This window comes from Leucoraja erinacea, chromosome 24, assembly GCF_028641065.1.
Source record: "Leucoraja erinacea ecotype New England chromosome 24, Leri_hhj_1, whole genome shotgun sequence".
In the NCBI taxonomy this organism is placed as follows: domain Eukaryota; kingdom Metazoa; phylum Chordata; class Chondrichthyes; order Rajiformes; family Rajidae; genus Leucoraja; species Leucoraja erinaceus.
In genome coordinates, this window is record NC_073400.1 from 15,889,670 (window position 1) to 15,914,443 (window position 24,774).

The window sequence follows — 24,774 nt, forward strand, 5'->3', positions numbered from 1 at the left end:
AGCCACGTGCAAACTGGAGGAACAGCACCTCATATTCCACTTCCGTGTTGATCATTGAATTCTCCAATTTTAGTTAACGCCAACAATAACCCCTCTCCCCTTTTAACTTTCCCCCTACCTTCTCCACACCCCTTAGTGCACCCATATCTCCCACTATCCTACCCCCCCTTTCCTCATTCTCTGTTCTCTTCCACCTGTAAATCACCCATGATTGAATGGCGGAGTAGACTTGATGGGCCGAATGGCCTAATTTTGCTCTTATAACTTATGGAATGAACTATACCCCTTCTTCTGGCTTCATGTTTTGTGCGCCTTTTCTCCTTATCTCACTGCCATTTGACCATTCATCTTTGGCCTTTATCCACCCATCTCAAAATCGAACCCCCCTCATCAACATCCATTTATCACCTGCAGGCCTTCTCTCGCTCCCATCTCCCTTTTCCATCTCTCTCGCCTGTACTACAATCAGTCTGAATAATGGTCCCAACCTGAAACTTCACCTACCTGTGTTGTCCAGAGATGCTGCCAGACATGCTAAGTACCTCCAGCACTTTGTGTTGTGTTCATGAGTCTTTCTCAGGAGCCATCTCTCAGCTAAGACCTTCTGTGCATCAGTGTATCCTTTGGGCTTCATGATTTGTAGTGACCACTATCCTCCAGCTTGCTCCATAGATGCGGACGATTTACCACAGGCAGCCAGGAGCCTGAGTGCTGCTCTCCACTGTCTCCACCAAGCCTTCCGGATGCACCAGCGGAATAATCAAACTAATGTCAACACCATCTCTGGGCCAAGATGTTTGGGACTTTCACAACACTCAGCCCAGCCCCAGGAGTGGGTCTCGCGATGAGCGTTTGATACCAGACGTCTGAGGAAGGCAATCTATTCTAAGCTCTTTCACAGCAAGATAATACCAGGGGTCCAGTGGAAACAGGCAGCACATTGGTACAGCGGAAGAGTTGCTGCCCTACAGCGCCTGTGACCTGGGTTCGATCCCGACAACAGGCTCTGACTGTGTGGAGTTTGTACATTCTCCCCGTGACTGCGTGGGTTTTCTCCGGGTGCTCCAGTTTCCCCCCACTTTCCAAAGCAACAGGTTTGTAGGGTTAATGTGTAGGAAGGAACAGCAGATGTTGTTTTATACTGAAGATGGACACAAAATGCTGGAGTAACTCAGCGAGTCAGGCAGCATCTCTGGAGAAAAGGAATAGGTGACTTTTCAGGTTAAGATCTTTCTTCAGACTGAGAGTCAGGGGAGAGGGAAGTCAGAGGTAGACCCAAAATGTCACCTATTCCTTTTCTCCAGGGATTATAGTTTAATTGGCTTCTGTAAATTGTCTGTATTGTGTAGGATATGAAACAGATAACACAGAACTAGTGTGAATGGATGGTCGACATGGAAACATAAAAACATAGAAAACAGGTGTAGGAGTAGGCCATTTGGCCCTTCAAGCTAACACCGCCATTCAATATGATCATGGCCGATCATTCAAAATCAGTACCCCGTTCCTGCCTCTTCCCCATTTCCGTTGATTCCTTTAGCCTTTAGAGCTAAATCTAACTCTCTCTAGAACTCAGTGGGCTGAGTTTCCATCCTGTATCTCTAAACTAAATAAAACTAACCTAAAACTCATGGAAGTTTGGAAAGCCTCAAGAAAACAAAAGTACAAATACTCATGAATTTGTGATAATTCCTGGACAATAAACCGAGAAGGTTGAAACAAGAAATTGCGGATACTGGTTTACAGACACAAAGTGCTGGAGTAATTCACCAGGTCAGGCAGCAACCCTGGAGGACATTGATTGGTGATGGTTTGGGCCGGGAACCTTCATCAGACTGATGGACTGAGAATGTACTGCACAAAGACCATGAAAGGAGGTTAATATCAACAAAACGAATCACTAGTCAGGTCAGGATTGAGGCCTGTGGCGCTGTGAGGTTGCAACTCGACCAGCTGTACTACTAATCTGGAGAAACAAGAAACTGCAGACACTGGAGCCTTGACCAGTCTGGGAGGGTATATTTCCCCCAATAGTTGTTGCCAGACCTGCAGAGTTCCTCCAGCACTTTGTGTTTTGCTTAGAAGAAGTGATATTGAATTGTACTCATGCTTCTCGTTATACTAATGCATCTGTGATCTGTAATAAAATGTAGTTGTGCGAGTTAATCTGCCATCCAATCCACAAATTGGTAGATGGTAAGTGATTAGACATGAACAGGTACAGGCAGAGAGTGGATAAGTTACTGCCCACATACAGACGGATGGATCAATAGGCATCATAGGTTGATGGGTTCCTAAGTCATAGTAGCTAAATTAGACCGTCGGCCCAGCGAATCTATTCATTCATAATAATAATAATAATACATTTTATTTATGGGCGCCTTTCAAGAGTCTCAAGGACACCTTACAAAAATTTAGCAGGTAGAGGAAAAACATGTAAGGGGAATGAAATAAATAGTAGAGACATGACTAGTACACAAAGTAAAGACAGAATACAATTCAAAACACAATATGAGGCAATTAATGCACAGATGAAAAGGGAGGGGAACGTGGGGCTAAGGATAGGCAGAGGTGAAGATCATGGCTGATCTATCCTTCCCTTTCAATCCCATTCTCTTGCCTTCTCCCCATAACCCCTGAACACCCTTACTAATCAAATAATCTGTCAATCTCTGCTTTGAAATACCTAATGACTTGGCCCCCACCGCCGTCTGTGGCAATGCATTCTACAGATTCACCACACTTGCACTAAAGAAATTCTTCCTCATCTCCTTTTTAAAAGTACATCCTTTTATTCTGAGTGATTCTAGTCTTGCCCTCTGGTCAGAAATTCCTTCTCATGGTCTGCACAGACTCCATGGGCCGAAGAGCCTGCTCTACTATACTGTTCTAAGACTAAAAACCAGTGAATAAATGTTTCTAAATGTTACTCAGCTCTTTATAACTCTAACTTGATCTGTTCCTCGCCTGTTAGTTTAATCAGGAATGACTTTATATTGGTTTTACACAATATCTATTGAAATTAAGAATATGTAAGATATTAATACTGCCTTACAGTGCCAGAGACCTGGGTTTTTTACATTCAACCCGTGACCTGCATGGGTTTTCTCCGAGATCTTTGGTTTCCCCCCACACTCCAAAGACCTACAGCTTTGTATGTTAATTGGTTTGGTGTGAATGTAAAATTGTCCCTATTGTGTGTGGGGTAAACATAGGAACATAGAAAATAGGTGCTGGAGGAGGCCATTCGGCCATTCGAGCCAGCACCGCCATTCATTGTGATCATGGCTGATCGTCCCCAATCAATAACCTGTGCCTGCCTTCTCCCCATATCCCTTGATTCCATTAGCCCCTAGAGCTCTATCTAACTCTCCCCATAGTTTTAATGTGTGGGGATCGCTGGTCGGTGTGGACTCAGTGGGCCGAAGGGCCTGCTTCCGTGCTGTATCTCTAAACAAAAAAATGAAATTAATACTTAGCTAATTAATAGTTAGAAAGTTGTTTGTTTAAGACATGATATACGGCATTGAATGATTATAGCCATTGCTTTGGAGAATTCAACTTTGTCGGAAAGATATTTAGGGGACCCGTATATGTTTAATTACAAATAGATAGTGAATGGCCTGTTATTCCGTTAGTGCACCATGGGGAAGTTTATTGTCTGTACATAAATATTTTCTATGTTTCTGTGTTTCTAATTCCTTCACAGATGCTGTCTGACCCGCTGAGAACTTTTGTATTATGCTCAAGATTCCATCATCTGCAGTCTCCAGAATGAAATTGGCTTTCTCTAAGGAAAACAATTCCATCTAGTTTGCAATAAAATATACAGATCTTCCAAACCCATTTTCCAATCCAGATCTTTCCCCCAAATTTACATTTTCCAAAGCAATGCCTGTAATCAGTCATGGTCTTAAATAAACAAAACTTTCCAAAAACGACCCCACCCAAAACGTCAGTTACTCCAGCACTTTGTGCCTTTTGTTTTGTAAACCAGCATCTGCAGTTCCTTGTGGCTACATAATAACTTTTCAAATGTTTGACACCTTACATATTCTTCAACTCAATATTAATGTTGATATAAAATTGTTCCCAGTCAAATTATAAATTCTGAACATGATCATTAATTCACTGGTATTTAGTCATGGAACATTGAAGTACAGGAACAGGCCATTCGGCCCACACTATCTGCGTGGACCATGCTGCCAATTGGAATTAATCCATCTGCATGGAAACGGTCTATGTTCACTATTCCCTGCCTGTACTTGCACCTGTCTATTAATGCCTCTTGAATGTTGCTGTCGTTATTAAAATTAATCTGGATTTGTGAATTTCTTGGAGCTACGTGTGGATAGTTCTCCACCCATCTCACTGAGATCTCCCTGGGGCTCTCTCCGTTTCAAAGCACGTGTCCTCTGAGGCGTCAAATGTTCTTGGAAGCAAGAACCGCCACAGCTTTTAGTGTTCAAGTGGTCGCGTCAGTGTTGGCACAGTTATAAATATGAGCAATGGGCTTCGCTTTGACTGAGAGACCTCGCTCGTAAATGCACAAGCTCGCCTGGACGGAAGGATGGCGGTTGGATCTATGAAAGCGTTGCTGCTTCTTTCCTTAATATTCCTGGAGCGGACCCTTGCTCTTTCCGAAGCGGAGAAGAAAGATTTGGTCGATGTTCACAATAAATATCGAGCTCAGGTGCAAGATGCCTCCTACATGCTGAGAATGGTAATTGGCTTTGATTCTTCTAGGCTTGTGTGCAAACCAGTTTACGTGAATCTGTTTTTAATCTATCTCGGCTGGTAATATTGACATTAAAATGAATATATCGAGAGGTTTGTTGGGAGAATGAAATGGAGCAAAAATGTGCTGGAGGAACTCGTAGGGTCAGGCAGCATCTGTGGAGGGAATGGACAGGGGATGTTTTGGACGGGATCCTTATTCATTCTTATAGACATTCTGAAGAAGGGTCGCGACACAAAACATTGTCTGTCCATTCCCTCCCCAAATGTTGCCTGGCCGACTAAGTTCCTCCAGTACTTTGTGTTTTTTCAAGATTGCAGCATCTGCAGTTCCTCGTGTCGCCAGAATGAAATTGGATCACTTAGCCAGGGAACACGGTTCTATCTCGTTTGCAATAAAACTTACAGCTCCTCCAAACCCATTTTCCAGGCCAGATCTTTTTCACTAATTTAGATTCTCCAAAGCAACGCCTGTAATCAGTCATGTTCTTAAATAAATAAAATTCGTTCCCAAAACGTCCCCACCCGAAACGTTACCCACCCATGTTCTCCAGAGATGCTGCCTGACCTACTGCGTTACTCCAGCAATTGGTGCCTTTTTTTTTTAGTAAACCAGCATCTGCAGTGCCTTGTGTCTACATATAACTTTCCAAATGTTTAACCTCACATATTCTTCAATTGATTGATGTCAGTTTACGTGAATCTGTTTTTTTAGTTGATTTAAAACTGTTACCAGTTAACTTAAGTGGCACGAAACAGATCAGATTGGTGTTATGAGCAGCTGATTAACATTTATAAACACGCTCATTTATTCACCGGTTTTCAGTCATAGAACATAAGAACCTGCACTGTACAGGAACAGGCCCTTCGGCCCACGGTATCTGTGTGGACCATGCTGCCAATTGGAATGAATCCATCCATATAAATGGTCTATATTTCTCTACTCTCCGTCTGTACTTGCACCTGTCTAAATGAGTCTTCAATGTTGCTATTGTTATTAAAATTAATGTACACAATTATATTTTATGGAAAATTATATTACACTTGGTTGGTGGATATATGGAAATGGAGAAGGTTGTTGAGGCAGGTACTAGTCGTGGAGTCATACTTTGGAAACAGGCCCTTGGGCCCAACTTGCCCACACCTGCCAATATGTCCCAGCTACACCAGTCTCACCCATGTCTAACTGTTTCTTAAATGTTGTGATAGTCCATGCCTCAATTACCCCCTCTGTTAGCTTGTTCCATACACCCACTGCCCTTTGTGTGAAAAAGAGGGGAGAAACTAGTGCAAGACAGGGTTCAATCAAGGGGTGGGGGGGGGGTGTCTAGATTGTTTGGGGGGGGGGGGGGGCGTCTAGATTGTTTTGATGCATCAGGCAAGAGGTACAAAAGTTTGAAAATGCACACCTCCAGATTCAGGGACAGTTTCGTCCCAGCTGTTATCAGGCAATTGAAACGTCCTATCACCAACTAGACTAGAGAGTGGTCCTGCTCTACCATTTAACCTCATTGGATACCCTTGGACTATCTCTAATTGGACTTTACTGGACTTTATTTTGCACTAAACTTTATTCCCTTTTTGCTGCATCTGTATACTGTGGATGGCTTGGGGTGGGAGATTACAATCTTCACGTGGTCTGCCCTGTTTCGACGAATGCAATCAACCTGGCATGCACAATCAAATAAGATCAAATAGAACAAGTCTTACAACTTTAGGCTGTGCACGCCATATGCAAGAAGAAGAAGAAGTGGATGTCTTAATTGTAATCATGTATGGTCTTTCTGCTGACTGGACAGCACTCAACAAAGAAAAAGCTTTTCGCTGTACCTCGGTACACGTGACAATAAAACACTACACTAAACTGTACAATTCTTCTGCTGAAGTTACTACCACGCCGTTGTTGAGGGGGAGTTCCAAGAATGAAACCAATTTGTCAGGTAGATGCAATGTTGTATCTCTGTATTGGAACAGCTTTGGCCAATGGAGCAACTCTCTGTGGAAGTTGACTCCCGCACCACTGTCTGGATATGGTCTGGTCATTCAGGCCAAATGTCTCAGCTGGTTCTTGATACCACATTGAGCTCATTGAGTTGGCTGAAGATTGGTGTCTGTAATAGTGAACACCATAGGGGAAAGCCAAGATGGTTATCCATTCCAGGCTGAAGATGCTCATAAGTCCTCCAGCCTTATCTTAGGCATTCACATGTTTCTGACTGCCTAAACTGAGGAGGAGAATGTTCTGGAAGCCTCCTCCTCCCCAATGTATAAATTCAATGTACAGGACCAAGACAATGTACTGCAATAATGCAAATTGGAAAAACAAATAAACAATGTGTGGATATATTCAGCACTTTAATTCACCATCCCATTTTCACTGAACCATCTCACTCCAGCTCTTGCATTGTTACAAAGCTGAATCCAGGTATAGTTTAGTTTAAGAAGGAACTGCAGATGCTAGAAAATCGAAGGTACACAAAAATGCTGGAGAAACTCAGCGGGTGCAGCAGCATCTATGGAGCGAAGGAGATAGGCAACACCGGAAATTGGAGGAACAGCACCTCATATTCTGCTTGGAGAGCCTGCATCCGGCGGGCATGAACATTGAATTCTCCCAATTTTGTTAGCCCTTGCTGTCTCCTCCCCTTCCTTAGCCCTCGAGCTGTTTCCTCCCTCTCCTCCCATCCCCCAGCCCTCGGGCTCCTCCTCCTCCCTTTTTCCTTCCTTCTCCCCCCCACCCCCTATCAGTCTGAAGAAGGGTTTTGGCCCGAAACGTTACCTATCTCCTTCGCTTCATAGATGCTGCTGCACCCGCTGAGTTTCTCCAGCATTTTTGTGTACCTTATAGTTTAGTTTAATTTAGTTTACTTTAGTTTAGAGATACAGCGTGGAAGCAGGCCCTTCCGCCTACCGAGTCCATGCCAATCACCCCTTCGCACTAGTTAAGTTTGATGTTATCCCAAAGACAGACACAAAATGCTGAAATAACACAACAGGTCAGGCAGCATCTCTCGGGAATGGATTGGTGACATTTCAGGTTGGAACCCTTCTTCAGTCCTGACCCGAAGTGTCACTTACCTGTTTTCTCCAGAGATGCTGCATGACCTGCTGAATTACTCCAGCTTTTTGTATCTACCTACGGTATAAATCGGCTTTTCTGCAGTTCCTTTTTATTACATTTTATTCGCACTCGTTCTATCATACACACAAGGGACAATTTACAGAAGTCAATTAACCTACAAACTTGTACATCTTTGGCATATGGGAGGAAACTGGAGTACCTGGAGAAAACCCACGCGGTCACTGCAAGAATGTACAAACTCCATACAGACGGCACCCGCAGTCAGGATCGAACCCGGGTCTCTGGCGCTGTGAGGCAGCAACTCTACCGCTGTGCCACTGTACCACCCAGTATCAGCACTGGCCACGTTTGCTGTAAGTCATCCACTAGCTACTTTGGATCAGATCTCCACCCATTAGCACATACTGATCCGTTTATATATCCCATAGCCCCAATACCTAATTCGGGTAAAATCATCATCTAACCATCTAATTTACCAATTTGACCTCTTCTCATCCTATGACAGATATTTCCTTGTCCAATCCATTCCTCCCACCACCTTCCCTGCTACTATACTCCCTGACCTGCCATCTAACTGATCGGAGAACTTCGGACTGTCTTTAATCAGACTTCACTGGACTTTATCTTGCACTAAATGTTATTCCCTTCATCATGCATCTGTACACTGTGGATGGCTCGATTGAAATCATGTAGTCTTTCCATTGACTAGTTAGCACGCAACAAAACTAAACTTAAAGTTTTTTTAACCTCTATTCCCCAGTTCCACAGAAGAGTCTCTCACCTGAAATTCTAATTCTGTTTCTCTTTCCACAGGCCGGAGATTATTTTTATTTACTCGACAGGACCTACACACTGAATGGTCGGCTCTGGGTAGTGTTGTAGAGCAGAGGGAACTAGGAGTGCAAGTTCATAGCTCCCTTAAGGTGGAGTCGCAGGTAGTTTGGGTGGTCAAAAAGGCTTTTGGCCCATTGGCCTTCATCAGCCAGAGTATTGAGTATAAAAGTTGGGAGGTCATGTTGCAGTTGTATAAGACGTTGGTGAGGCCACATTTAGTATTGTGTTCAGTTCTGAGCACCATGTTATAGGAAATATGTTGTCAAGCTGGAAAAGGTTTACGAGGATGTTGCCACATTTCCACCACCATCTTGTACCTTCCAAGTATCAAGTTGCTAAAAATATTGAGTCTTATTTTGTCATTTGAGGCCCGTTGTCCTGGCAGTGGCACTGGGTCGGAGTTGCAGGGGTTGGCCTGGCTTGGCGTGTTGTCGGTGTCCTCCACCGCTGCTCCACCACTCCGTGCCACTGCTACAGTAAAGCACAGTGGCGAAGCAGTAGAGATGCTGCCTCACAGCACCAGAGACCCGGGTTCAATCCTGGAGCCAACTGTATGGAGTCTGCTGTACCAGAGTACAGTGAAAAGCTTTGTTTTGCATGCTCTAGAAACAAAGACATGCAAGTCTGTACGTAAATTGGCCTCTGTAGATTGTCCCTAGTGTATAGGATACGAGAGTGCAAAAAATGTAATAACAAGGAACTGCAGAAGGCGTAGATAGATATAAAGTGCTGGAGTAACTCAGCAGGTCCGGCAGCATCTCTGGAGAAAATGGGAAAGTGACGCTTTGGGTTGGGGTTGAAGAATTGAATTGAATTGAATCCTTTATTTGTCATTCAGACCTTTCGGCTGAATGAAATGTTGTTGCCTGCAGCCATACATGTAATAATAAACAACACACAATAAACACAAATTAACATCCACCACAGTGAGTTCACCAAGCACCTCCTCACTGTGATAGAGGCAAAAGTCTTCGGGTTGCTGTCTCTTCCCTCCTCTTCTCCCTCTGCGCTGAGGCGATACCCCACCGGGCGATGGTAAGTCAGTCCCGCAGTTCAAGCTCCGCGGCCCAGGGGTGGTCGAAGCTGCCCCCCTCCAGTCCAGCGGACGCAGTTGTTGCCATGGGAGCTCCGGAAAACAGGCATCAACCTGTGACCCGCGAGCTCCCGACGATGTCGTCCACTGGCCAGCGGCCGAGCCCCGGATTCAGGTCGCCGCCGCCAGAATGCCGCCTCAGCCACCAGAGCACCGTCTCCGCCCCGGGCCGCCCTCATGGGAGCGCCTCTCAGCCGGGAGCCAGGCCTGCACCGTGGCCCCGCGCCCTGCCCCACGGGCGCCGCCTTCCAGCCGGGAGCCCCCCCATCCTCACCGGGGGAGCGTCTCCCCGCGCCAGCCACCGGGAGCCAGGCCGCCCACACTCGAAGACGAGCGCGTTGGTTCCTGGCTGGCTCTACCTCCGATCCTCGAGGTCGGTCACAGGCACCCGCCACATTAGGCCTCGCCTTCCAGAGAAGGGGAGCGACAAGGCCGCCATTCCCCGGGAGGAGTCAGAAAGTGATTGTCAAGTGACTGTCAATCAGTACAGAGTGACTGTTTAGCAGTACTCACAGCCTGTGGTAGGAAGCACTGTTTAGCAGTCTTAAAAAGTCCAGTCCCTTATGGAACAGTATAAATAAATAGTTAAAAGTAGCTTTGATGCGTTAAAATACAATTCGTGGCCAGTGCCAGTTATTAAAGTGTCCGTGCCAAGCCGCAGAATCTACAGAGTTGCCTGATGATGCTTCGATATCTCTTGCCTGATGGCAGGAGATCCAGGTGTATGTGGAGGGGGTGCAGTTTGTCCTTAGCAATTCTCTGAGCTTTTTTCAGACAGCGGCTCTGGAACAGTTCTTGTACCGAGGGTAGGGAGATGCCAATGATCCTCTCTGCTCCACTCACTACCCTCTGCAGAGCCTTCCTGTCCGAGCAGTTGCAGGTGGAGTATCACGTATTTATGCAGTACGTGAGTACAGACTCCACCGTGCCCCTGTAGAAAGTCCTGAGGATGTTGGTGGGGAGTGAGGCCTGTTTTAGATTCCTCAGGAAGTGCAGTCGCTGATGGGCCCGTTTGACGGTCCCAGTGGTGTTCCTGGACCAGGTGAGGATGTCTGTAATCTGCACACCGAGGAACTTTATGCTCTCCACTCTCTCCACGGCGGTGCCACTGATGTTGAGGGGTGTATGCTTTGGCTGCGCCCTCCTGAAGTCGACAACCATCTCCTTCGTTTTGTCGACATTTAATTCTAGATTATTTTTGCCGCACCAGTCCACTAGTTGTTTTACTTCCTCCCTGTACATTGATTGTCATCTCCGCTGATGAGTCCCACCACTGATGTGTCATCCGCGAATTTTATGATCTTATTGTCCCTGAATCTGGCAGCACAGTCATAATAACCAAAAGTTTAACTGAACAAGACAAAAAAAACAACACAAAAAAGTAAAAACAGACAGACTGCAGGCAAGCCGCAGCCGTTTCACAGCACCGCAACTTAAGGGTCACTTATCCATGTTCCCGAGAGATGCTGCCTGACCTGCTGAGTTACTCCAGCATTTTGTGTCTACCTTTGGGATAACATGGAATTTAACGAGTGCGAAGGGGTGATTGTTGGTTGCCGTGGGCCGAAGGGCCTGTTTCCACGCTGTGTTTCTAAACAAAACTAAACATGTGATAATCTTAAACATAAACCTAACCACCACCATCTAGTGTTCCTATTTTGACTTAACTCGTTCATAGTTTCTTATTTTTACATTTGTGTATTTTTAGAAATGGGACGACGATTTGGAAGAAATGGCTTTTAATTATGCAAAGGAATGTGTCTGGGGACACAATAAAGATCGGGGAAGAACTGGTGAAAATCTATATGCAATTACTGACTCCATCGACCTGGAGGGTGCTGTGGAGCATTGGTATTTAGAAGTTTCAGATTATACGTATGATACAATGGAGTGCACTCCAGGCAAGATGTGTGGACACTACACCCAGGTATGACATTTCAATTTATTTTTTTAAATATATAGATACAGCATGGAAACAAACCCTTCAGTATTTCTTACTTTTCTTCCACATGTTTAATCCATCAGGTCCATCGTGGTTCAGAGGTGAATAATCCCATCGGGTTTCACCCCCTCCTCTTACTTCCCTGTACAATTGCATGTTATTCTCTCCCTTACTTACCCATCAGCTGCCCTTTGCTTTTTAGTTTAGAGATACAGCATGGAAACAGGCTCTTCGGCCCACCGAGTCTGTGCCGACTATCAATCAGCCGTTCACACTATGTTAATCCCACTTTCTCATCCACTCCCCACACACTAGTGGCAATTTTACAGAGGCCCAATTAACCCACAAACCCGCACGTCTTTGGGACGTGGGATGAAACCAGAGCACCCGCAGGAAACCCACGCAAGTCACTGGGAGAATGTGCAAATTCCACACAGATAGCACCCGAGGGCAGGAACGAACCGGGGTCTCTAGCGCTGTGATGCAGCAGCTCTACCAGCCTCTTTGCTGCAGTTTTACTCTCTGAATAAACATCCACCCATCACTGACAAAACAAAATAAAACAAAAAAAGGCAGATGCTGCAATTCTGAAATAAAATCAGAGAATAGCAGGGAACACCCAGCAGGTCAGGCAGCATCTGCGGAAAGAGAAACAGAGGTAATATTTTTGGTGCAAGTTCTTCGTCAGGCTGATGCTGTTCAGAATGAAGTGTTTCTAAAAAGTGTGAATAATCATAACTGGTTGATGGATTCTTATAATGTGACACGATTCCAAAAGAATATATGATTGACAATGTCACAAGCTGATAAGAGGATCAATACTAGTGATCGGGTTTTCTTTGGATCCATTGTCAATGCAATGGATTGGATACAGCAGGTTAGACGAACATGTATGTTTAGGCATAAATAGGTTGCACAACCACCATGGTTGAGAATTGATTCATGATGATGAACATAGAACACAGAACAGTATAGCACAGGAACAGGCCCTTCAGACCCCAATGTCCATGCTGAACATAATGCCAAGATAAACTAATCTCCTCTGCCTGCATGTGATCCATATCTCTCCATTCCATGTGCCGATCTAAAAGCTTCTTAAATACCACTACCATATCTGCCTCCACCATCACCTATGGCAGTGCATTCCAGGCACCCACCACTCTGTGTAAAAAAACATACCTCACACATCTACTTTAAACTTTTCCCCTCTCAGTGATGTCCTCTAGTCTTTGACATTTCCACTTTGGGATAAAGGTTCTGACTGTAAAAAAAAAAAGGTACAATGTGCTGGAGTGACACAACGGGTCAGACAGCATTTCTGGATGGCACCATTTTGGGTCAAGTCCCTTCTTCAGACCTATCTACATCCTCCAGAGATGCTGCCTGATCCGCTGAATTACTCCCACATTTTGTGTCTCTTTTTTGTAAACCATCATGTGCAGTTCCGTTGTCTAGGTTCTGACTGTCTATTATATCCCTGTCTCTCGTAACTTTATGCACTTCTATCAGATCTCCCCCCAACCTCCGGTGTTGCAGTGAAAACAGTGAAAACAGAAGTCTGTCTAACTTCTCCTTGTAACTACGATCGACACAAAGTGCTGGAGTAACTCGGGGGATCAGGCAGCATCTGGAGAGAAAGGATGGGTGACGTTTCGGGTTGGGACTTTTCATTTGACTGAAGAAGGGTCCTGACCCGAAATGTCGCTCATCCTTTTTCTCCAGAGATGCTGCCTGACCTGCTGGGCTACTCCAGCACTTTGTATCTATCTATGGTATAAACCAGCATCTGCAGTGTTTTGTTTCTACTTCTCCTTGTAGTTAATGCCCCTAATCCAGGCAAATTTGGTGATGGTGACACATGGAACTCTGCAGATGCTGGTTACAAAAAAGACACAAACTTATCCATGTTGTCATGAAACTGTTTTTAGCAGTTTAGTTTAGAAATACAATGCGGAAACAAGCCCTTCAGCCATCCAAGACTGCTCCGACTGTTGGTTCCTGCACGCTAGCACTACCCTACACACTAGGGGCAATTTACAATTTTACCAAAGCCAATTAACCTGCAAATCTGTACGTCTTTCTTCTTCTTACTTCTTCTTCTTAAGCCCTTTGCTCCTCTAGGAAGCATAGGCCATTGACAAATGTCCTCCACCTCACTTGGTTGTTGGCAGTTCTTTCGAGATCTCCCCAGTTGAGCCTACTCTCAGATATTTCTGTCTGGACACCTCTTTTTCCTTTGGAGTGTGGGGAGAAACCGAAGCACCCGAGGAAAACACACGCAGTCACAGGGAGAGCGTACAAACTTTGTACAGACAGAAGTCTGTAGTCAGGATCGAACCCGGGCCTCTGGCGCTGTAAGGCAGCAGCTCTACCGCTGCGCCTCCGTGCAGTATTGAAAGTTTAAGAATATTTGAATGGGTGTGGAAAAATAATTTAATTGAACGAAAATGTTGTTCTTGATAATTCTATCCTGACCACAGGTTGTCTGGGCTGACACTGATAAAGTGGGCTGTGCCAGCCACTTCTGTGATGAATTGGAAGGTCTGGAGGACAAAAACCTGTCCATTCTGGTGTGCAACTATTTAGCTCCGTAAGTACAAATATTAATTAAGTTTTTGCTGTTCCCTCACAGCTCCAGACACCCAGGATCAATCCAGACCTGTGGTGGTGTCTGTTTGGTGTTTGCATGTTCTCATTGTGACCGTGTGGATTCCTACCAGATACTTTGGTGTCCACCAACCTTCCAAACATAATTTCCAAAGGTTAATTGACTATTTTTAATAATGCCTTGACATGGACACAAGCACAATGGTACAGCTAGTACAGCTCCAGAGACCCTGGTTCAATCCCGACCTCGGGTGCTGTCTGTGTGGAATTTGCATGTTCTCCCTGTGACCATGTGAGTTTCCTCTGCATTCTGGTTTTCTCCCACAGCTCAAAGGCATGCGGCTTGCAGGTTAATTGGCCTCTGAAAAAGTGTGTAGGGAGCGGATGTGAAAGTGAAACAAAGAACTAATGTGAACGGGCGATCGATGGTCAATGTGAACTTGTGGGCTGAAGAGTCTGTTTCCATGCTGCATCCTTCAATCAATTAATCTTTACACTCTGTCAAAATATGGTGGATTATACTTGGTAGAAATAGGTGAAAATACGGTGCTTTCTCATTAGAAGTTGGACGATGGTACAGTGATTTTTGATGCTGCTTCACAGCTGCAGTGACTCGGATTTGATGCTGACCTTGGGTGCAGGTAAGGATACAGTGATGCAGCCGGTAGAGCTGCAGCCTCACAGATACGATCCTGATCTCGGGTGCTGTCTGTGTGGAGTTTGTACGTCCTCCCTGTGACCACATGCATTTCCTCTAGGTGCTCCGGTTACCCCCCACATCCCAAAGACGTGCGGGTTTGTAGATTAATTGGCATCTGTCAATTGCCCCCAATGTATAGAGAGTGGATGAGAAAGTGGGATGACGTAGAACTAGTGTGAATGGGTGATCGATGGTCAGCATGGACTCGGTGGGCTGATGGGCCTGTTCCCATGCTGTATCTCTAAACTAAAAAGCTAATACCCTTTAATCCAGGCAGCATTCCGGAAAATTCTCCTGCACCCTTTCCAAAGCCTCCACATCCTTCCTGCAATGGAGCAACACAATGTTTTCACATGCTTACCTCACACAACAGTCACAATAATTCTCACCTTTTTGGATATCTCTTTAGATTGCAAAGAATGATTAAAAGCTGTTGTAATCTGTTGCTTTATGGCACAACCTTTCATGACCTCTCCACCACGGCCAGGCTTGGCCAGGCCGACCCTGCAGTGTTGCCAGGACAACGGGCCTTCATGGTCAGGTCAAGAACCCTGCACTTACAACAACTGAAACTTGAAAATGGCGCCAAATCTGGCGACTCAGTGTATTATCTCATTGTACTGCAGGTGTAGACCTGCACTGTATCTGACAATTTGACCATTAAACAATGTCTCTGACAGAGGATTTTGCTAACATATTGACTGCCTTTTTAGGGGCAACGTGCTTGGAGAAAATCCTTATAAAAAAGGAACCCCCTGCAGCGAATGTCCCGATGAATTTAAGTGCATTGATAATCTTTGCGGTGAGTATCTTTGTGGTATTTTGAGGGCTGGTTCGACTGAAGAATTGACCCAACATCCCCAGAATGAGTAACTTTCAACAATTCTGGCATTAACACGCCAGTAATTTCCATTTACTTCACATTGTTAGATCTGACTTAATAGGGCGGCACAGTGGTGCGGAGGCCTGGGTTTGGGCCTGACTACGAGAGCTGTCTGTGCGGAGTTTGTACGTTCTCCCCATGACCGTATCCGGGTGCTCCGGTTTCCTCTCACACTCCAAAGATATACACGTTTGTAGGTTAATTGTGCTTTGGTAAAAATGGGTAAATTGTCCCTCGTGTTGTAGGTTAATGCTAGTCTACGGAGATCGCTGGTCAGTGTGGACATAGTTCATAGAGTTCCTTCCTGTGCTCCGTCTCATCATTATTTGATATCTGGCACACTACGGTGGTGTCATCTGCAACTGCAGGTGCTGATTTACACCAAAGATAGACACAAAATGCTGGAGTAACTCAGCGGGTCAGGCAGCATCTCTGGAGAAAAGGAATAGGTGAAGTTTTGGGTCAGAACCCTTCCTACAGTCTCTCTTTGTATCGGCACCTGTAATTTGGTTTGGGTCTGAACTGGGAGGTCTGGAACCGGAGTTAGAAGCCACGAGGCATCAGATGAGGGTGCAGACAAGCGCAGAGGAAACACCCATGACTGGAAGTGAATCCGGGTTAACACGTGGTCATAGAACCAGAGAGCGGTTGGAATCACAGAGGGGGAGCCGTGTTGGGGGGTGTTGCAGAAGTATATTGAGTTGTAATTCGAATTGTGAGTTGAGTTGGTATTTGATGCACAGCTGTGCAAGCTGTTCTCCTTGTGGGGATTAGCAGTATATATAACCCAATTTTACTGCAAGGAACATTCTATGTTCAATGTAATAACATTTGATTTTTTGGGAGTTAATGTAAACAGATGCATGACAGTTGGCATTGTCTTTAGTTTAGTTTTAAAGATCCGGAGCGGAAACAGACCCCTCGCCGACCAGGTCCGCGCCGACCAGCGATCCCCGCACATGAACACTACTCTACACACATTAGGGACAATTTACAATTTCTAACAAGCCAATTAACCTGCAAACCTGTACGTCTTTGGGGTATGGGCGGAAACAGAGCTCTCGTGGAATACCCACGCAGGTCACGGGGAGAACGTACAAACTCCCCAACTACAGAGTCAGGATCGAGTCCGGGTCTCTGGCACTGTAATGCAGCAACTCTACTGCTGCTCCACTGTGCTGATTTGATGGGCCAAAGGGCCTGTTTCCATGCTGCATGTCTCTATGACTCTATGAATGTGACTGTAAATAGATTTTGAAAAGACATTGTAATCCACATTATCCACGAGGCGGGCAATTTGTGATAATTGAGGGTTCTGTACACTTTATCTTTACTGACTTTAATGTGGGCCAAGCTTCCATTACAGACGGGCGGTGACCAAACTAAACATCTGAAAATCTTGACATCAGTGGCGCAACAATAACATATTAAGTTTGGTATCCACGAGGGGAGCAAGCGGCCAACTTGTCCGAACTGCATCAAAGCATAACTCGGTGGAGATTCAGCAGCCAAGTCTCATTGTTTACTTTCACATGTGGTGGGAATCTTTCTCTCAGCCCCACAACGAGAACTTAATCCTCATTAGCTTTGGCCTGCCTTTGCTTTTCTGAACAGATTCTGAATTAATACATCAAGACATTGTTGATAAACTGCAGCACAAGAGACTGAGATGTTGGGACCTTGAGCGAGAAACACACTGCTGGAAGAACACATCAGTTCAGACAGCATCTGTGGAAGTAAATGGCCTGAGCAGCCCAGCGGAAGAACCTCAGCCCGAAACATTGATTATCCATTTTCCACCTCAGATGCTGCCTGACCCACTGAATTCCTCCAGCAGATTTTTTTTGTTGCTCAATTTAATGGACCGAGTCAAATTAATAAAGGGTCAACATAGATTTCCTTCCTTTGACTCAGTCTACACTTCCCGCTGCCTCGGCAAGGCCACCAGCATAATCAAGGATGAGTCTCACCCCGGTCACTCCCTCTTCTCCCATCTCGTATCTAAGAATACAGATCTTGAAAACCAAAGCGAAAAAAAATTGTATTCTCTTTGGCTGCAACGGTGAGGGCTTGATATGAAATGTATGTTCAAGATAATGGCTGGTGTACCTAGAGTAAAGAAGGAAGTTGTTTTAAGAGTTGATGGTAAAGTGACAGGGAAACATTTTTTTAAGAGAAATGAGAGAGTAATTATTTAGTTTAGTTTAGATTTAGAAATACCGCAAGAAAACAGGCCCTTCAGCCCACCAAATCCAAACCGATCACCCATTCAAACCAGTTTGATATCATCCCACTTTGTCTTCCATTCCCTACAACTAGGGGCAATTTACAGAGGCCAATGAACCTACGAACCCGCACGTCTGTAGGATATGCGAGAAAACTAGAGCATCATCTCAGGTGGGCATGGGTAGGTGACGTTTTCAGTTGGAATCCAAGTCCAAAATTAACTCACCTATTTTATATAACATTAGTGATATTGTAGAAGGGTACATATGCAGAGTTGTCTCTGGTTTATATAACTTAGACCGGTTATGCAAATATTACCTACCACTTTGTCAAACTCTAAATTTAACCCAAGTACTCCAGATTGAAAGGATTAGAATTGGAGCTGAACACAGTGAGACTATAAGGGTGAAGTCGCACTTTAGATGGTACTTATGTCTGTGTTTAGTTTACTAAGGGGTTTCCGCATTGACAACCTGGGACAATGGTCATCATACCTTTGGAAACAATTATATTCCGCTTTGTAATGTACTGCTTTACCGCACTGGGAAATGTTCTCGTTACTCTTCACTAACCAGTTTAGCAAGGGCTTCTTCATACAAAAACCATCCAAATCCAGCTCCTATGAAATTGTGGCGACACAGTGGTGAAGCGGTAGAGTTACAGCCGTACAAAGCCAGAGATCCGGGTTTGATCCTGACTATGGGTGCTGCCGTTAAGGAGTTTGTACGTTCTCGCTGTGACCATGTGGGTTTTCTCCGGGTGCTCCGGTTTCCTCCCACATTTCAAAGACGTACAGGTTTGCAGGTTAATTTGTTTCTGTAAATTGTAAATTGTCCCTAGTGTGTAGGATAGTGCTAGCATTAGGAGTGATCGCCGCTCAGCGCAGAATCTGTGGGCCAGTGAACATCTTTGTGTATGTCTAAAGTAAAGCCTAAAGTATGGTAAAGTGTAGCATCTCCCAATTCTTCAGGTAGTGAGGGAAATATTTTTTAAATTAACTTCGAAGGTGCTATGTAATTTGTTTTACAGAGTCTGAGTTGGAACTGGATCTGGGACAGGAGCCATATCCACAGCCCACAGTGAAACCAGATGCAGAGACAGAGACAAAAGCAGAACCAGAGATGGAAGCCAAACCTGAGCCAAGTCCAGAGCCGGAGGCACACATGGAACCAAGTCTAGAACCAGATATTAATCAGGAGGCAAGCCCAGAGATCGATGATAAACTTGAACCAAGCAGAATTAGATGAGAATGTTCAGAACTAGATGATAATCTGGAACCAAGCACAGAACTGGACGATAAATTTGCACCAAGTTCAGAGATAGATGATAGCCTTGATCCGAGCTCCAAACAAGATGACAACATTGAACCAAGCTCAGAAGTAGATGATAATCTTGAACCAAGCACAGAACTGGACGATAAACTTGCACCAAGTTCAGAGATAGATGATAAACTTGAACCAAGCTCAGAACTAGATCAGAATGTTGAACCAAGCTCAGAAGTACAATGTTGAACCAAGCTCAGAAGTAGATGATGACCTTGAACCAAGTTCAGAGATAGATGATAGCCTTGATCCGAGCTCCAAACAAGATGACAACGTTGAACCAAGCTCAGAACTAGATCAGAATGTTGAACCAAGCTCAGAACTAGATGATAGTCTTGAACCAAGCTCAGAACTCGATGATGACCTTCAAGGAAGCCCAGAAATTGATGACAACCAGGGACCAATTTCAGAACCAGACGACAATCCTAAATCAGGCTCAGAACCAGAGATGTACATTGAATTAACCGCAGAGCGAGAGGAAAACCTGGACCTGAGCCAAGGGGAAGTGTCTAAATTTGAAGTTATATTGAAGACTGTGATGGAGACTGATCTGAAGCCAAAATTAGTGTCTGAGCCAAGGGAAAAACTGGAATCAAATCCAGGATCAGGAAAGAAAAGCATGCCAGGTTCGAGGAGAAAAGGTAAGAAACTATCTGCTCGCTGTTAATGTTATTTCTCCTTGCACATCAAACCACTGTTTGCCCATGTCCATTCTCCCAAATTCATGTTGGTTCTATTCTTCACCCTCTCCTCCCTTCAACCTGAAGACTCTTCATCGATGGAAGAGAAGGGTTTCTGTCAGATGGGACCTATGGTAGAGATACACTCAGGTTTCATGATACACTCAGGTTTAATGTTGCTTTGATTGGAAAACAATTACTAATATTGATGGAGGCACTGTATCACAGCGGTAGAGTGGTTGCCTTACATAGCCAGAGACCTGGGTTCGATCCTGACTATGGGTGCAGTCTGTACGGAGTTTGTACGTTCTCCCTGTTACCACACGGGTTTTCTCTGTGAGCTCTGGTTTCTCCTCGCATTCCAAAAAAAAAGATTTGTAGGTTAATTGGCTTCTGTAAATTGTCCCTAATGTGTAGAATAGAACTAGTGCATGAGTAATCGTTGGTCAGCGTGGACTCGGTGAGCCGAAGGGCCAGTTTCCATGCTGTATCTCTAAACTAAAATAGTACTTGGCACCAGTTACTGTGCTCCAGAACTCCTGTGATAATTTCTAATCTGTCTTTTGACCATTAGTATAAATTTTCAAATACGTCTCACGATGTCTTAATTCCTCTCAGTTTAAGCCTTTAATTTAGCTTAGAGATAGAGCGCGGAAAGAGGCCCTTCGGCCCACGCCGACCAGCAATCCCTGCACATTACTACTACCTTGCACACACTAGGGACAATTTACATTTATACCAAGCCAATTAACCGTCTTAGGAGAGTGGGAGGAAAGCGAAGATCTCGGAGAAAATCTATGTTAGTCACCGGGAAAGCGTACAAACTCCATACAGACAGCGCCTGTAGTCAGGATCGAACCCGGGTCTCTGACGCTGTAAGGCCATAGCTCTGCCGCTACGCTACTTTGCCGCCCCCTCTTTGTTAATAATCCATATTTCTGTGACAACTCACAATTACTTTCATCAATCGTTTTTGCTTTTCCAATGGCTGTGAACAGTTGTGACAACATTGAATGGATTCATAAGATCATAAGTTCTAGGAACAGAATTAAGCCATTTAGTCCACAAATCTACTCTGCCATTCATTCATGGCTGGTCTATCATTCCCTCCCAATCCTATTCTCCTGCCTCCTCCCCATAACTCTTGACATCCTTACATATCAAGTATCTGTCAATGTGTTGCATGACTTCTTTTCAGTGTCATTAATTGCAAGAATTGTATTTGGATAGATACATGAATAGAAACGGTTTAAAGGGATATGGGCCAAACGCAGGCAGGTGGGACTAGTGTAGAGGGGGCATCTTGGTCGGCATGGGCCAGTCGGGTCAAAGGTAGACACAAAATACTCTAGTAACTCAACGGGTCAGGCAGCATCTCTGGAGAAAAAGGATAGGTGTTGTTTCGGGTTGGGCCGTCGAAGCGACAATGAAACGTCACCCATCCTTTTGCTCCAGAGACGCTGCCTGACCAGTTGAGTTACTCCAGCACTTTGTGTCTATCTTTAATAATAATAATAATAATAATAGTAATAATAATAATAACTTTATTTGTATAGCACTTTTCATACAATTGAATGCAGCCCAGAGTGCTTTTTCACAAAAACGCAGATCCAAACAAACATACAATTTAAAACAGTAAGGACATAGACAGTTAATAACATAAAAAGCACAGATTTATATACAAATATAAAATAAAAAATAAAAATTGAGAGTGTAAAAGGACAAAAAATAAAAACACTGAGGTCAAATACAGAATGAATGAATGAATGAATAAGTTTATTGGCCAAGTATTCACATACAAGGAATTTGTCTTGGTATCAGTCCCATATACAGAGTCCCATATACAGAGTCCCATATACAGAGTCCCATATGCTATATGAGCACACAACCTGCTGACGGGTGTGCTGAGATAAATATAAGAGGATAAAGGTAATTTTTACAATGTCAGCAGAATAAGTAAAGTCAGTTAAAAACTTGATTAAAAGAGACGTTTTTAGCTGCCTTTTAAAAATGTCAACTGAGTGGGTGTCTCTCATGGCCCTGCGTAGGGTATTCCGCAGCTTGGGGGCGTAATTGAAATCTGCTTCACCAATTTTCTTATTGCTGTGGCATTGAGAGGATAACATGCCGGCATCAGAAAGCCTGAGTGCTTGGGTAGGGGCAGAGGGAAGGAGGTACTCCGTAAAATATGCTGCTCCTAAGCCATTTAGGGCTATAGACAAGAAGGTGAACGTTATAGTCGATCCTGGATCTCACACGGACCCAATGAACGGAGTATAATACTGGGGTGACATGTTCACTTTTCTTGGTATTTGTTAAAAACTGGGCTGCGGCATTTTGAATGAGCTGCGACTTGTTGGTGGATTTTAAAGGCAGACCGGTAAATAAGGCATTACAGTAATCAGGTCTGCATGGTATGAAAGCATGTATGAGATTTTTACAGTCATGTTGAGTTAAGAAAGGCCTTACTTTAGCAATATTTCTGAGGAGATAGAAAGCACACTTTGTTACCTTATTTATGTTAGATTTAAAATTAAGATCATGGTCAATTTTTACCCCCAGGCTTGTGACTTCTTGTTTGACAGGCAGTCAAATTTCCCAATTTACCGAGTAACATCTCTCTCTTGGGTTTTGATCCAAGTAATAAAATTTCATTCTTGTCATCGTTGAGTTTAAGAAAGTTAGCATTCATCCATTTTTTCATGGAAAATAGGCAGGAGGTCAGAGAACTCAAGGCATTTGCATCAGTGGGTTTGACAGAGAAGTATAACTGAGTGTCATCAACATAACTTAGAAAATGTACATTACGTTGTCTGATACCTTTTTTGTATGGCTTTGTAAATATTTGATTAATGTATAAATGTAAATAATTTGGTGTACATATAGCTGGTGCTGGTGTACATATAGCTGCTAAATTTGTATAAGATAATTATAAGCAGTTGAATAAGGGGTGGGAATGAATAAGCTTTGGCTTCTTCCTGCTCCTTTTCGGACACATACGATTTCATTTATTTATAGATATTGTTTATGACACTTTATAAATATTCTTGTTTTGTTTTTTGTATGCTGTTTCACACTTGCTTTTTATTCTGTCTGAAATAAATAAATGGATAAATAAATAAATAAATAAATAAATAAATAGATAAATAAATGAATAGATAGATAGATAGATAGATAGATAGATAGATAGATAGATAGATAGATAGATAGATAGATAGATAAATGGATAAATAAATAAATAAATAAATAAATAGGTGGATAGATAACTCCTCCTAGCGGCAGCATATACAAGGAAAAGAGTACCGGGCCAAGGCAGCTACCTTGTGCTACACCAAAGAGTATATCAGTTCATGCAGCTGTGACACATAGTCCCCAAGGCTAACAAAGTACCATCTTTGGTATTATCCTGCGTCAGCAGTTCTTTGTTTCCAAGTTAGGTCAAAGGGCCTGTTTCCGTGCTATATGAAGCTGCAACTCTAAATTATGTTATTAGTTAAAAAATGAAGCCATGAGGAACTCACTACTTGTATTTTATTCTTTGACAGATCGGCAACACCCGGTTGGCAGCAGGACCCCAGCACTCTGCTCAAGTATTATTCTCACACTGACCATGTTATGGATTGTATATTGTGTGTAAAATTAGAGATAGCGACTACTGTAAATACAGCGTATCAGGATACGAACGATACGATAGACATTGGTCTGCCACAGTCATGAAATACAACAAGATACATGAAACATGAAATTAAAGTAATGAGTGGAAAGTCTAGGATTGGGGATGTGCAAAGATTGGGGATGATGATGAGGGGGAGTCAGTCCACCCCACGACAGAAAGGGGAGGAGGTAAATTTAGTCGCTGGAAACCTACCCAGTTATAAAAATGGAAGCGAACACGGAGACCAGCACATCAGTTCCCCTAACCGCTGCAGTTTTAATGACAGAGTAGCAACAAAATATGTTTGGACATTTAGAAATCATTTTTAACTTGAATTTTATTTCAAGCATGGGAGGGGTGTAGAAACATAGAAAAACATAGAAAGTAGGTGCGAGAGCAGACCACCAGGTCCATCGAGCCCGCACCGCCATTCGCTCATGGCTGAACACTAAACAGACACACTTACCCACAAACAGTAGACACAAGACACAGAACACAAGACACTACCCTCCCCTTTATACCGCTATCACCCCTCTCCACCCCAAGAACCTCGTGATCTCCTGGGGGAGGCAAAAAACCGGATAAAAACCCAGGTCCAATTCGGGAAAAAAAAAATCCGGGAAATTCCTCTCCGACCCCAATCTAGGCGATCGACACTTGTCCAGGAGATCACTCAGGTCTTACTATACTAACCATACCTAGGTCCATATCCCTGCCCTCTCCCCGTAGCCCCTTATCCCCTTGGCAGCTAAAAAAACATCTATTTTAGTCTTAAATATATTTAAAGTTTCTGCTTCCACTGCTCCCTGGGGCAGTGAATTCCATAAATTAACCACCCTCTGGGTGAAGAAGTTCTTCCTCATCTCAGTTTTTAAAAAAGAGCCCCCCTTATTCTGCAACTATGTCCCCTAGTTCTAGTTTTCCCGATCATTGGGAACATCCTCGGTGCATCCACCCGATCAAGGCCCCTCACGATCTTATATGTTTCAATGAGATCGCCTCTCATTCTTCTA

General features: G+C 44.0%; 1 pseudogene; it reads left to right on the forward strand.

Annotated features, from left to right (window-relative positions):
* The first annotated feature begins 2,875 nt into the window (after nt 1-2,875).
* On the forward strand, nt 2,876-24,117 carry LOC129708673 (peptidase inhibitor 16-like; annotated as a pseudogene).
* Nucleotides 24,118-24,774: the final 657 nt, after the last annotated feature.